We start from the raw sequence: 12,117 nt of genomic DNA on the forward strand, positions 1-12,117 counted from the left end.
AGGCCTACTCTAGTGAAGATGCACAACAGTTCTTCTGCTACTTTTTCTGTACTTGATGACTGCAAGGGTGTTGCCTCTGGGTACTGGGTAGTGTAGTTAAACAGTGCCATAATAAATTGATACCCAGAGGCACTCTGTGGCAATGGGCCAACAATATCTACTGCTACCCTCTCAAATGGTTCCTCCATGAGTGGCACAGCCACCATGGGTGCATGCGGTGGTTGCTGTGGGTGGGCAAGTTGGCACTCTGGGCAGGACTGACAAAACCAGCCTGCCTAATCCCTGGCCAAAAGAAGTGATCCTCTAGTTGCTCACAGGCCTTGTCATCTCCTAAGTGTCCTCCCATAAGAAGTTCATGTGCTACTCACATCAGGGCCCCATCAATACCTTGTGCAATTTCTGCCTCCTGCCCTCGCCCCTTATTGATACGGTAGAGCAAACCATGTCTTACCTCAAAGTGAGGCACCATTTGAGCTAGGTCAGGTCGCACAACCTCATTCTCAATCTTAGCCAGGCCCCACTCATACACATTGTGGAACTCATCCTCATGAGTCTGCTCAACTGCAAACTGGCCTGATTCCAGCTCTGGTCCGATGTCATCCTCCTCCATTCTAGGGTGTCTTTCTCTGCTTTGGGTTTCTTTAGCAGAGTTCCCCAGGAGCACTTCCCTCTTGAGCTTGGAAGTAGGCTTAGGTTTTTCAGCTAACATCCCCAATAGCTCCCAGAGCGAGGGCCAGTCTTGCCCAAGAACCACCAGAGAAGATAGACGTGTAGCCAGACATGCCAGCACTTGACGGATACAGTCTCTGATGGTAAGCTGGACCCAGGCCTGTTCAAATACTAATGGCTCCCTGTGCAGGCATCGTAGCTCAGAGCGGTCCACAATATGAGATGTTACATTCTTCACTAGCTCCTGCTTCACTAGTGTCTGGGCAGATCCCATATCAACCAACATGGTCACCCACTGCCTCTCAACCCAGGCCTCCAATGGAATGCTAGTATTGCCTGTTGGAAGCTTTCCCGGCCTTCTAGGGGCAGCGTGCCCAAGTCCATGCTCTACGCTCCATGCTCTCTACTGGGGGAGGCCCATGCCTCCTTCTCTCTACTCCCTCTCTGAAGTGGGCCTTGGGGATAACTTCAGGCATAATGCCATGACTGCCCACATCGAAAACATGTGACATTAATCCCTTGCCTTGACCCCTCTTCTTGGGTTTCTGTCAGCTTTCGGAGAACTGGGGTTCCTCTTGTAGGTGCAGAGCCTGTCTCCCCCCTTGATGGGGCATGATCCCTCCTGCCCGCCCAAAAGTCTTCCGCCAACTGCTCTGCATCTTGCACTGTCTTTGGCTGGTCCTTGTCCCCACTTCCAGATCCCAGTACCACCTTCTCAACCACTTATCCCTTCCTCATGGCTTTAGTTATTGCCAAGCCTCATCCCAGAGGGTCTGTGACAATTGACAAGGGGTCATAGCTCCTGCCTTTTGCTTTTGGAATCTCTGCCAGTGTACCTCCTCTGTCACTTCTAACTGATGTAGGATAATTATCCTTATCATAGTCCTGGGCCTCAACTAAGGGCATCCTGCCATAGGCCTCCTGTCCTTCACCCATCAGCAAGAGCCCCAATCATGGTGCCCAGACATCTTTTGGCCACTGAGCCTGGCTGGCCATCTGCTTGAATACCTCTTAAAAGAAACAAAACAAAACAAAGCAAAACAAAATCTCAGGGTCGTCATCCTTGGTTAAGTATGACATTGCCCCAGCTTCAGCTCACCCCAAGTGATTCCCTGTGGCAGCTTCTAGCGTCCGAGATATCACCCACTGGTTTTCTTCCACTATCACCTGTAGCTGCTCAGTGCTCTATACCTGCATTTGCAGCATCCCCATCATCTGTGGACCTGGGCCCTGTTGCTGTACCTATTCCTGAGTTGTACCTGCTCCATTTTTTTCTCCCCCCCCCATCAGCCTTCTTAGCAAGCCTCCCTGTCCCTGCCCTTAATAACTTACAGCAACAAAAGAAAAGGGAATGTTCCCAGTCAGGGAACCAATTTGTAGGCTGCTATGGGCACAGTCTGGGCAGATCACACCAGGGTACATTTGGTCAAGCTAGTTGAGCTGACCAGTTTTACTCTTGCTGCTGGCTTTGGCCAAGGACCCACAGTTCAGAGCCCTAGCCTCTGCTGCAGCCAGGTTAGTAGATAATAAAGTCATCCAGGCTTTTTACCCATGCAAAACAAACAAAAGAAGGTAAACAAATAAGCTAGCACTTAACTGATTTCCAATGGTTCTTCCAGGCTTCACCTTCTGGTTACCTCTTATCTTTCAGCAGCTTTGCAGAGCCTGCTGGCTTGTGCAATGAACAAACAGATAAGAGCCTGGAGCAGGGCTCCTCTCTGTTTGTTTGTTTGCCAGTGGCTGCTTAATCCCTGGTAATGCCAGGGTCCAGGCAGCCTGCTCCCTAGCCAGGTGCAGCCCCTTGAGCCCAGAGTGGGAAGGATAAAAGACACTGAAAGCATCCTCATGTGGCTAACCTTCTCTCACTCCCCACACCTGTGTCAGCTTCCTTGCTGAGGGACTCACTACACCCCAGGACCTGGTTCCCCAGCCTCTAGTGAGTTCTCCCAGGTCTGGGGTGGGTGTGCAGAGGTGTTTCTGAGGTGTGGGGCTGTTCAGACCCCCCAAATCCTTAGTAACAGGGCAGGGCCCTGTTACACAGTCCAACCACAATCACTGGGCTCCAGCATGCTGATGATGCTGTAGTATGTGCTCACTTGGAAGCAGACCTTCAGGCAATCATCAACGTCTTTACCAAGGCATACAGGAAAATGGGACTGACACTTAGTATTCAGAAGACTAAGGTCCTCCACCAACAAACTCCTAATGAACAGTGCCCAGCTCCAGTAATCCAGATCCACAGTATGATTCTGGAGGATGTTGAGTATTTCCCATTCCTTAGAAGCCATTTCTTGCAAAAGACTAACATCAGTGAAGAAATCCCGCATCGCCTCAAATGTGCACATGCAGCCTTTGGATGCCTGTAGAAATGTGTTAAAAGATCGTGACACGAGATCCAAAACCAGGCTCATGGTTTATCAAGCAGTCATGATCCCCACCTTGCTGTACAGAGCTGAGTCACGGACAATGTAAGGAGACATCTAAAGTTGTTGGAGAGGTACCATCAATGCTACCTGTAGGAGATCCTCTGAATCCAGTGGGAAGAGAGATACGTCAATGTTAGTGTCCTGCTGCAAGCAGACACCACGAGTGTTGAGGCACTGATCATCCAGCATCAACTTTATTGAGCCAGCCATGTCATCTGGATGTCCTAACTCCAGACTCCCAAAGCAAGTTATCATGGGTCGGGATCCCCAGGTGATGCCCCTGGTGGCTCCATAATCACTCCAGCTCTGCCCCAAGGGCTCCCTCTTGTCTCACCTGCCATGTCTTGATGGTGAAACAATAAATCCGGAGGCTGCCATATGCCCATGGGACTTCACATGGCCCTGGTCCACTGAAACCAACAAGAACTCACTGGTCCTTGGGCTCTTTGCTGGACCTTGCTCCAGTACTGTGTTGCATGGGGCACTTTGAGCTTTATGGGCTAATTGCATGGCTCCAAAACCTCCTCTACACCATGCCTCGCAGGTGTTACATGAATGTTGTTCCCTCTGTTGGGGCCTCAGCCTACTTGGCTTCTGCCCCTTTAATTTGGCTAGGCCTTCTAGACTAGGACCACTGGGTTACACCTGGCTCTGAAGCACTAGCTCTAATTGATCTCTTCCTGTCACCAGGTCCCTGGCCCCTGTCTGCTTGGACCCCAGTCCCTGTCTGGCAGTGCCCCTCTGGCACTGGGCCCTTTTACTCTGTGTAGCTGCACCCTCTGGTGCTGGGCTCACACCCCTTGAGTAGCTGTGCTCCTTGGGTGCCAGTCCCTCTGGTCCCTGTGTATCTTTGCCCCTCTGGGCATTAATGGGGCCTCTGTACCTCCCCATTACAGCCCCATCCCAAACCTCCAGCACAAACAACAGCACAAACATAAGCCCCTGGCCTATAACATAACACTAACAACAGAGACAGCACTCTGCCCCTTTAAGAGGGCAAATTTCCCCCCTAGGACAGCATGCCTTCTAGCCCTGGGTACCTCATGGGGCTCCTGGTACCTTACTGCTCCAAAGCAGGCAATCACCCATCTCTGAGTAGTTTTCTCAGCCAGGAGCTCCTTTCTCTGGCTCTGGCCAGAGAACTAAAACCCCTGCCAGCTCCAGCCTTTGTCCAGAGCCCTGCCTCCTTCTGGTCAGCTGACCACCTGTAGGTGCCTAATTACCTCATAAGCCTGTTGCTCAGGCAATCCCCAGCTGTAGTACTCTGCCTAACCTGCAGGGCTCCCTGGCTAGTCTGCTTCTGCCCTTAAAGGATATATCTTAGTGCCCTAAGACACAAGTTTTATTCTTCCAGCTCAGCCAAGGTGCATGCTCAACAGGAGGGCAGAGAAAGTGCTTCAAGGACATCCACAAGGCCAACTTAAAAAAATGCAACATCAGTGTCAGCTCATGGAAAACTATCACCCATGTAGAGGAAGAATCAGCTGCAGGGATCTCAGTATTTAGAAACTTCACAACAACAAAAGGAGATGGAAAAGCAGGAGTGGCAAAAACAGCATGTTGTGGACCAAATAACAAATCCAGTGCCACCCACCCACATGAAAATATATGTCCAAGTTGCAGTACAGTCTGTCAATCCTGGATAGGCCTCATCAGTCATCTTCAGACACACAGATAAGACAATCATGGAAGACAGTCATCCTTGACTGTGAGGGCCTGCTGAAGAAGAAAAGTCACCTGGCTAAATGCTCAGGTAATAAAACATGAAACCAGGCACAAAATTATTTCACAAAATATGTGGAATAATTTTGTGGCTGATTTCCATGATATCTTAAATTGAACACGCGGTGGGCTCCCCCACTATGAAGCCTGATGTTGGCTGCATAGCAAGACTTAGTTAATAACTCTGTCCCGGACCTGGAACCCACAATCAGCTGATTGTAGATCCCACCCCTGGTACTGTACCAAAGCTGTCTGGAGACGGCACAGAAGAACTAATAGCACCAATTCATAAATAAAATAAAACAGAGGGAAATGCTTGGAAAGTTGGCTGTGTATGTTCAGCAAGCTCCAGTCATGAATGCTGCATGCCCCCAGAGGCTGGGGGGTCATGGTGAGCTCCCGCAGGCAGCAGCAGCGCTGTTGGCGGTGGGAGCATGACAGTGGCAAGCGTGGAGCTTCCGCAGACGGCTGTGGCACTGTCAGCAGTGGGGGGGGTGGCATGCGCTGACTAACAGTTGGTGACCACCTGCAGATGCCGCTGGCAGTGTTGATAGTGGCCAGTGGTGATCATGGACCATCTGCAGACACCGCTGGCAGTGTTGGCAGTGGGGGGGGGGAAGGTGAGCAGCGACTGCCAGCAGGCACCACCAGCAGTGTCAGCAGCCTTTTCATGGGGGATGTACCACCAAGCTCAGGGGATGCACATGCACCTGCGTGCACCCTCTACACATCGCCAGTGGCTCCAGTTACAGTTTAACTTGTAGAAGTAAAACTTATGGTGATCTAGGCGAGCATTGTCAGAGCAATATATTTTTAAAGATCAACTGTTTCATGAACTGTTTTTTACCAGTGCATTTCATTCTGTGCCAAGGATACAGATCTTTTTGATCTTCCTTGTTTATTTTTTATCTGGAAAATAACATTTGTTTTTGAACAATTGAAGGAAAATCCATTCTTCATGTGTGTTTGTGTTGCCTCATACTAGGACAGAGTCCTAGCAGGAAAAAAGGATGTTTCATGTATAAACAAATTCAAAAGTCAAAGCTAAGCCTGACAATATTATTTTAGTAAAGATACTTTATTTCTATTCAAAAGTGCTAGTTTGTTCTACAGTCAATAACTCCAATAATACTTCACATTTAGACACTGATTTTCACCTTAAAATCTCAAAGCACTTTTCAAGAAGTATTTATTATTGTTAGAAAAAACGAAGAGGTAGATAATGATGATGATTGTAAACATGGAAAAAGTGATCTACCCCAGAAAGCCAGTGTCAGAGTTGGAAACAGTCCTTCTGTGAATGGCTTCTAATTACTAATACCTAGTACTACGCTCTAAGGAATGAATCTTGGCACTTTCCTAAAACATACTTATAGAATGCCTTGCATCTTTAAGGATTTCAAAGCACTTACAGGAAAGCACTACTGAAATGCAAACACTTCTGGGATTGAGGGTGCTTACCAGTCACATGGATACCTGGCACTCAGTGGGCATGTTCACATGTGCTATTAATGTGATTTAGGCTTACTGCACAGTAAAATAAGGTGCAGTAAGACCTCCCTGGGAATACATCTGCACATGCACCCTGTTGGGTGCAAATTTGCTCCTTATGGGAGCAGGCAGATCCAGGCCTGCTCCTTCCTTGCTTTGCCCTGTTGCAGCAGCCAGGGGGAGCTGCAGGCTCTAGCTGCAGCTGCCAGGGTGCCAGAGGCCTAGACGGGCAGGCTCAGCCTGGCAGAGGGCTCAGGGTGCAACCTCAGGCTGTCAGGGGGTTGGGGAGTAGGTGCAGCGTGTTAGGGGGCTCAGAGGGCAGGCTCAGGCTGGCAGGAAGCTTGGGGGGGGCAGGTGCATCCTGGCAGGGAGCTAGCTCGGGGGGACAGGTGCATCCTGGCAGGGAGCTCTGGGGAGGCAGCCTTAGGCTGGCAGGGGGCTCCAGGGTCAAGCTCAGCCTGTGGCCAGTGCGCTATAGACACTTCCCACCCTCCTCCCCCCAGGCAGCTGTGGACAGGGCACCATGTCTATGAGGCACTCATGGAACACCTCCTCCTCCACCCTCACAATTGGGTAACTGGGATGCTGCCCATGGACCTCAGGCCCACGGGCAAGCCCTAAGACCACACATGCTAGGAACAGTTTGCAACAAATGCCAAACTTTGTTTCCCTCCACCACACAATAAAAGTCCTCCCTCCCCAAAAACAGACCCCCTCCTTCCCCAACAGCACACTCCCTCCTCCCCACTTCACAGCAGCAACCCTTCCGTAACCCCATTGTGCATCAACAATAAAGGCCTTGTTTCCTGTGCAACTATGTACTTTGTTCATTCTGAATTGTAAGGGGGTGGGAAGAGGGGGGTGGAGGTACCTGTGGGATAGATCTTGGGGAGAGGCATCCAGCACCCTGGCCTCTGGCCACACCACTGTGGATGTGGGTGCCGTGGCAAGGTTGGTGGGCTGGTGACTTGCTTGGGGGTGAGGGCGAGTACCATCTAGCCTACTCGGCCTGCTCCCCCTCCTCCACCACAGGGCCAGCAGGACCCATGTGCAAAGCTGGCTTAACTATAGGTAGTTCCCACTCAAAGGCTGCATGGCAGTTGGGCAAGCGGAGGGCAGTGGCTCAGGCAGGGGGCCAGGCTGCCAGAGGACCCAGCTCAAGAGCAGAGGCAGGGGGCTTTGGACATTGCAACCCCTGCTGGACCTCATCCCAAGCCCACTGGGGGGGTTGGAACCAGGTCACAGGTGGCTGACAGGGTCAGGCAGGGTCAGAGCTAGAGTCTGGGCCATGGGTGGCTGCCAGGGGCCAGACAGGGCCATGGCCAGGGGCTGGGGGCTGGGCAGCATGAAGGTTAGTGTCCAACACCTGGTGGTACTCTTCCATTGCCTCCAGAGCTCTGAACACCATACTGGCCTGCCGCTTTTGGGGCTTGAGCATTCTCTCAAGGGGGGCAATCTGACTTTCCTCAAGGGCGAGGAGCCTATACCAGAAGGTAAAGTCCTCCTGGTTCCTCTTCCACCCCTGCTTCTGTTTCAGGTCCTAGGCTTGTCAGGATTGTAAGTCCATCAGCTGCTCCTTTGCCACTGTGACCAGCCAGTCCAGCAGGAGGGTGTTATCCTGTGTATGCTGCTGGTGGATGCGATATATGTGGAGTGCACCAGCTGATGGTGGTAGTGTCTGTGGAGATGCATCCCCACCGGCGGCTGGTGCTTCTTTCCCACATGCAGCTGCTGGAGCTACAGAGCAAAGACAGAGAGGCTCTTTGTAGGAGTTTGGAACTTTTCAGAGATAACGTGCACTGTACCAAGTGGCTGTGTGCTGCCCAGGCTCAAATCACGGTTCGCGTGTGCCCAGGGACCATGGTAAATTGGCTAGGTAGGCCCTGCTACAGGTAGCTATTGGCTGAGCCATCTGTCCCCACCCCCTCTGCAGGAGCAGGCAGCTTGCTTGCTGCCTGGAGCAGGTAGCCTGCCTTCCCCATCCCCTCAGCAAGCCAGGTCAGGGCTGGCTCCTGCCAGCAGCTGCCAAGGCAGCACTGGCCCAGCTCCCACCACTTCTTCTCCCTACAGGTCAGTTTTCGCTTGTGCCACAAGTCCTGTGGTGCTCAGGTTCAGGGGTGAGGGACTCCCACCTAGCTGAGAAGCAGAGCTGGGTGATGTCATCCCCCACCCCTAGTGGCCCTCTCCAGAGAGGCATCCCAGGCCAGAGTCCCCACTGTGTGTGGCCTGAGCACCAAGCATGCCTCTGCTGAGAGTCCCCCTGGGTGCACTGCAATGATCTCTTTGAGGGTACCGAGGGGTGCCCAACCCATTATGTCCTGCTGATGATGATCAGCATGATCCCTAGGTGCAGCTGAGAACCTGACACGGGGCCCTGAGCTTCAATGGTGGCCCAGGTAAGCCCGCACTTCCCCAAATTGTGTACCACCACCTAGAGGGGTATCTCTGCCTACTCTATGAGTCTGACCTCAACAAGTTTCTCTGCATGTGACAGGCCCCTGGCTGCCACTCAATAAAGTTCTGAACTGCCTCCCACGTCCTGCCTCTCTGTGTGTTGGGGCAGTAAAGTCCAGGATCAGGGGGGAGCTTAGCCAGGTCAGGGGAGAGGGAAGGGGGCCCAACACGCCCTGCAGGGCCCCTGGCTCCACGTGTGCAGCCGGGGAGGTGGGCAGGTGAGCTGGTGCGGGTACGGGTGGCTGTGGCACTCCCTTCCCTCCCTGACTCTCCTCCCTGTGCAGGGCTTACCAGATGGGTGCGGCAGGCGGTCCCAGTGGTCTGACTCTGTCCCTAGTGGCAGCGAGGTGGTCTGGCTGCCTGCAGTGTCCTGGGCCATGGCTGGCACAGTATCTGGCTGTCTGGGCAGTGGCTCCTCCAGGGAGGAGCTGGAGCTGCTTGTCACAGGGGCCATCCCCAACCTTGCCTCCCTGCTTTGGGCATGTGAATGGAGTTGGTGGGGCAGATGTCAGCCCAGGCTGCTTGTGTTGTCAGCTGAGGCTGAGGGTGGGGAATGCACTGGGTCCTGCCACTGGGGTCCTGAGGGGCCCTCCCCTAGAGAGTCCTCATCAACGCTAACATGCAGCACTGGTTCCAACAGCCCACCTGTGCTGGAGGATACATGGTAGGTGGCCTTTACCAGGGTCTCTTGCCACCAGGATGCAGTCCACCTGCCTCCTGCTAGCAGCCCCGGACCACTGATTGTGGTCTGTGATACAGATACAGTGGACTTGTAATCCCTGATCGTGATGCAGCACTGCTGCTCAGACCACTTGTGACTGTTCTCCTCCATAGCATTCAGGCCTCCATGGCCATATATATGGGTCTTTATCCAGGTGCTCTGGCCATAATGCTGCTATGAGTTTGCCAGTCTCTTCCTCTGTCCATTGGGGCTCCAGGCTGATGTCTCTGGTGTTGGGTACACTGCCATCCCAGGTGCTGCCAGGGGCTTCAGGGGCTCAGGCAGACTCCAGGTGCCATCAGGGCTTGCCACTTGCCCACAGCAGAGGAGCATGGTGCCTGGGGGCCAGGCAGCTGGAGGCACAGGCTCTGGAGGTTAGTCCAGGGGTCTGGAGGCCAGCCTGGACCAGCTGTGGAGGCATCCCTGCCATTTAGCTGAAGGAACTCCCAGCCCCAATGAAGAGGTTGGTCCCCTGCTGGAATGGCTGATCAGGAGCAAATTTGCTCCTGGTCAGGATCTACATAAGCAAATTTGCTCCAAGTCAGTATCTACATCTACTAGTTAATCTAGTACTTGTATCCAAAGGTACTATGCAGTAGACTAGTTTACTGCACAGCAAATGCCATGCACATGTAAATAATGATGCTTTATTGCACAGTAGATTAGTCTGCTGTGCAGTAGTGTCTTGTGTAGATATGCCCAGTATGCTGCACCACAGAGCAAGGTGGCAAGTTTTGGCAAATAATAGTCAGGTGACTTGTTCTTATAAAAAAGAGCAATATGCTCATTAATATTCAAGTAATAAAGGAAGTACCTCAGTTTCTAAGGTGACACCTGAAAACACCACACAGAGTAAACTGCATATAACTCCATCTATTTCCTTGAGAAGGATGAAAGGCTGAGTCATTCCTGAACCAATGACATGAACCTAAGGCAGTGAGAGATCCTAGTTCATGTCTCACTCATCTGATGTCAGAAATACATTACGAAGTCATTCCCCTCAGGTTTGTTTTCATATGGGAGAATAAGAGGGCTTGAACTGAGGGGCACCTGGGGAAACTGAAATCTTTTTTGTTCAAATTAAAGCACCGTTAGCTGAATAAACATAGGGGGAAACAGAAGGGGTAAGGGACATTCCTGTAGGTAAACATTTACTTTTCAAGGTCTGAAAGTGATGGCCACTACTGTGCTGTAGGGCTTTCTAGCAGCATCAAATATAAACATTCAAATCTTGCTTACAATCCAACTCCAGCTACCAAGGCCACCTTCCCAGGGACCCTTTTCCCTCACGTTTCCAGTCAGCACCATTAAAGATCCAAACAAGTATTATAGTAAAAAGGCACCCATCTGTATGTTATATAAATACATATATCAGAAAAGAGACCAAATCCTAGTTTTCTTGCTGAGCTTCCTAATCTCAGAGATAAGGAGCCTGCTGTAAATCTCCAGAAACAAACATAGATGGTGGCTTTTCTAGAAGTCATCAATCCAGAGCTTAAGTTTCCCCAAAAAAGCTGACTTCTTTAAATTCAACAACTCCTTTTGAGATCCCATCCTACCAGCAGTTAGTCCAGATAGGCAAATTCAAGTCTGAGCTCTTCTAAGACCCTCAGAGTGAACTTTTTCCCTCCTTGGCAGCAATCTAGTCACAAAGTTTAAGTCACATTACAAGAGTATCTGAGACCTTCAAAAAGGAGCAAGCTATTAAAACTTACAAGGTTCTCCACCTTTGTCCTTGTTCTGCCTACTGAGAACAAATCACTACCTGTCAGGAACTGGGGGAGGGACGCGAGGGGGAAACAGCACTGGGTACCGGGGGCAGATGCAAGAGGGAACAGCATCTCCCCTCAGTCCCTGGCACTGCTTCTCCCCACCCTCCGCCCCCAGTCTCAGTGCTGCTTACCCCCATACTTGGGCATGGGGCATTGACCCAAGCCAGCTCTGCCAAGCTAAGCTGTGATCTGGAACTCCATGTGGCTGGGAGCTGTCCCCCACTCCCAGACAGCTCACCCTCCTCCCTGGAGCCCAGGCCTAACCCCCATGTCCCTGCCAGGCCAGGGCTGGCAATTAGGGGACCCTGGAGCTCCCCCCGGCTGCTGCAGGGAGGCAGAGCAGGGCAAGGGCCAGGGGCAGCCCTGAACTGAACTCTTATGTTGGGAGCAAATTTGCTCCCAACAGAGGTGCACATGGAGACAGGCACATGGAAGTGTTTTAATGAGCCTGAATTTTCTTTGCAGGAAATTCGGGTGCATTAATTGCACATGTAGATGCCCCCTGTGATACCCAAAACCTTGCCTATGTCTATACCAACCATACAGTTGGTTCAAAAAAAGATATCACCCACAAGAATTCTTGCCTTTTGAGATTCTGCATAGATTTTAAGGCCAAAATGAACCATTAGATCATCTAGTTTTACCTCCTTGACCAGAATTTTATCCACCTCCCCATGTATATAGCCCAGTAACTTGTGCCTTGCTAAACCAAATATTCTAAACAGGCAGCCAGTTGTGATTTAAACGCATCAAGAGATGGAAAACCTACCATTTATTTGGTGTTTGCACTAACATTTAATAGCCTTTACTGTTACACATTTGTGCCTTATTTCTAATTAAAATTTAGCTGGCTTTAACTTGA

The sequence above is a fragment of the Crocodylus siamensis genome, chromosome 3, assembly GCF_052110815.1.
Source record: "Crocodylus siamensis isolate JL-2025a chromosome 3, ASM5211081v1, whole genome shotgun sequence".
In the NCBI taxonomy this organism is placed as follows: domain Eukaryota; kingdom Metazoa; phylum Chordata; order Crocodylia; family Crocodylidae; genus Crocodylus; species Crocodylus siamensis.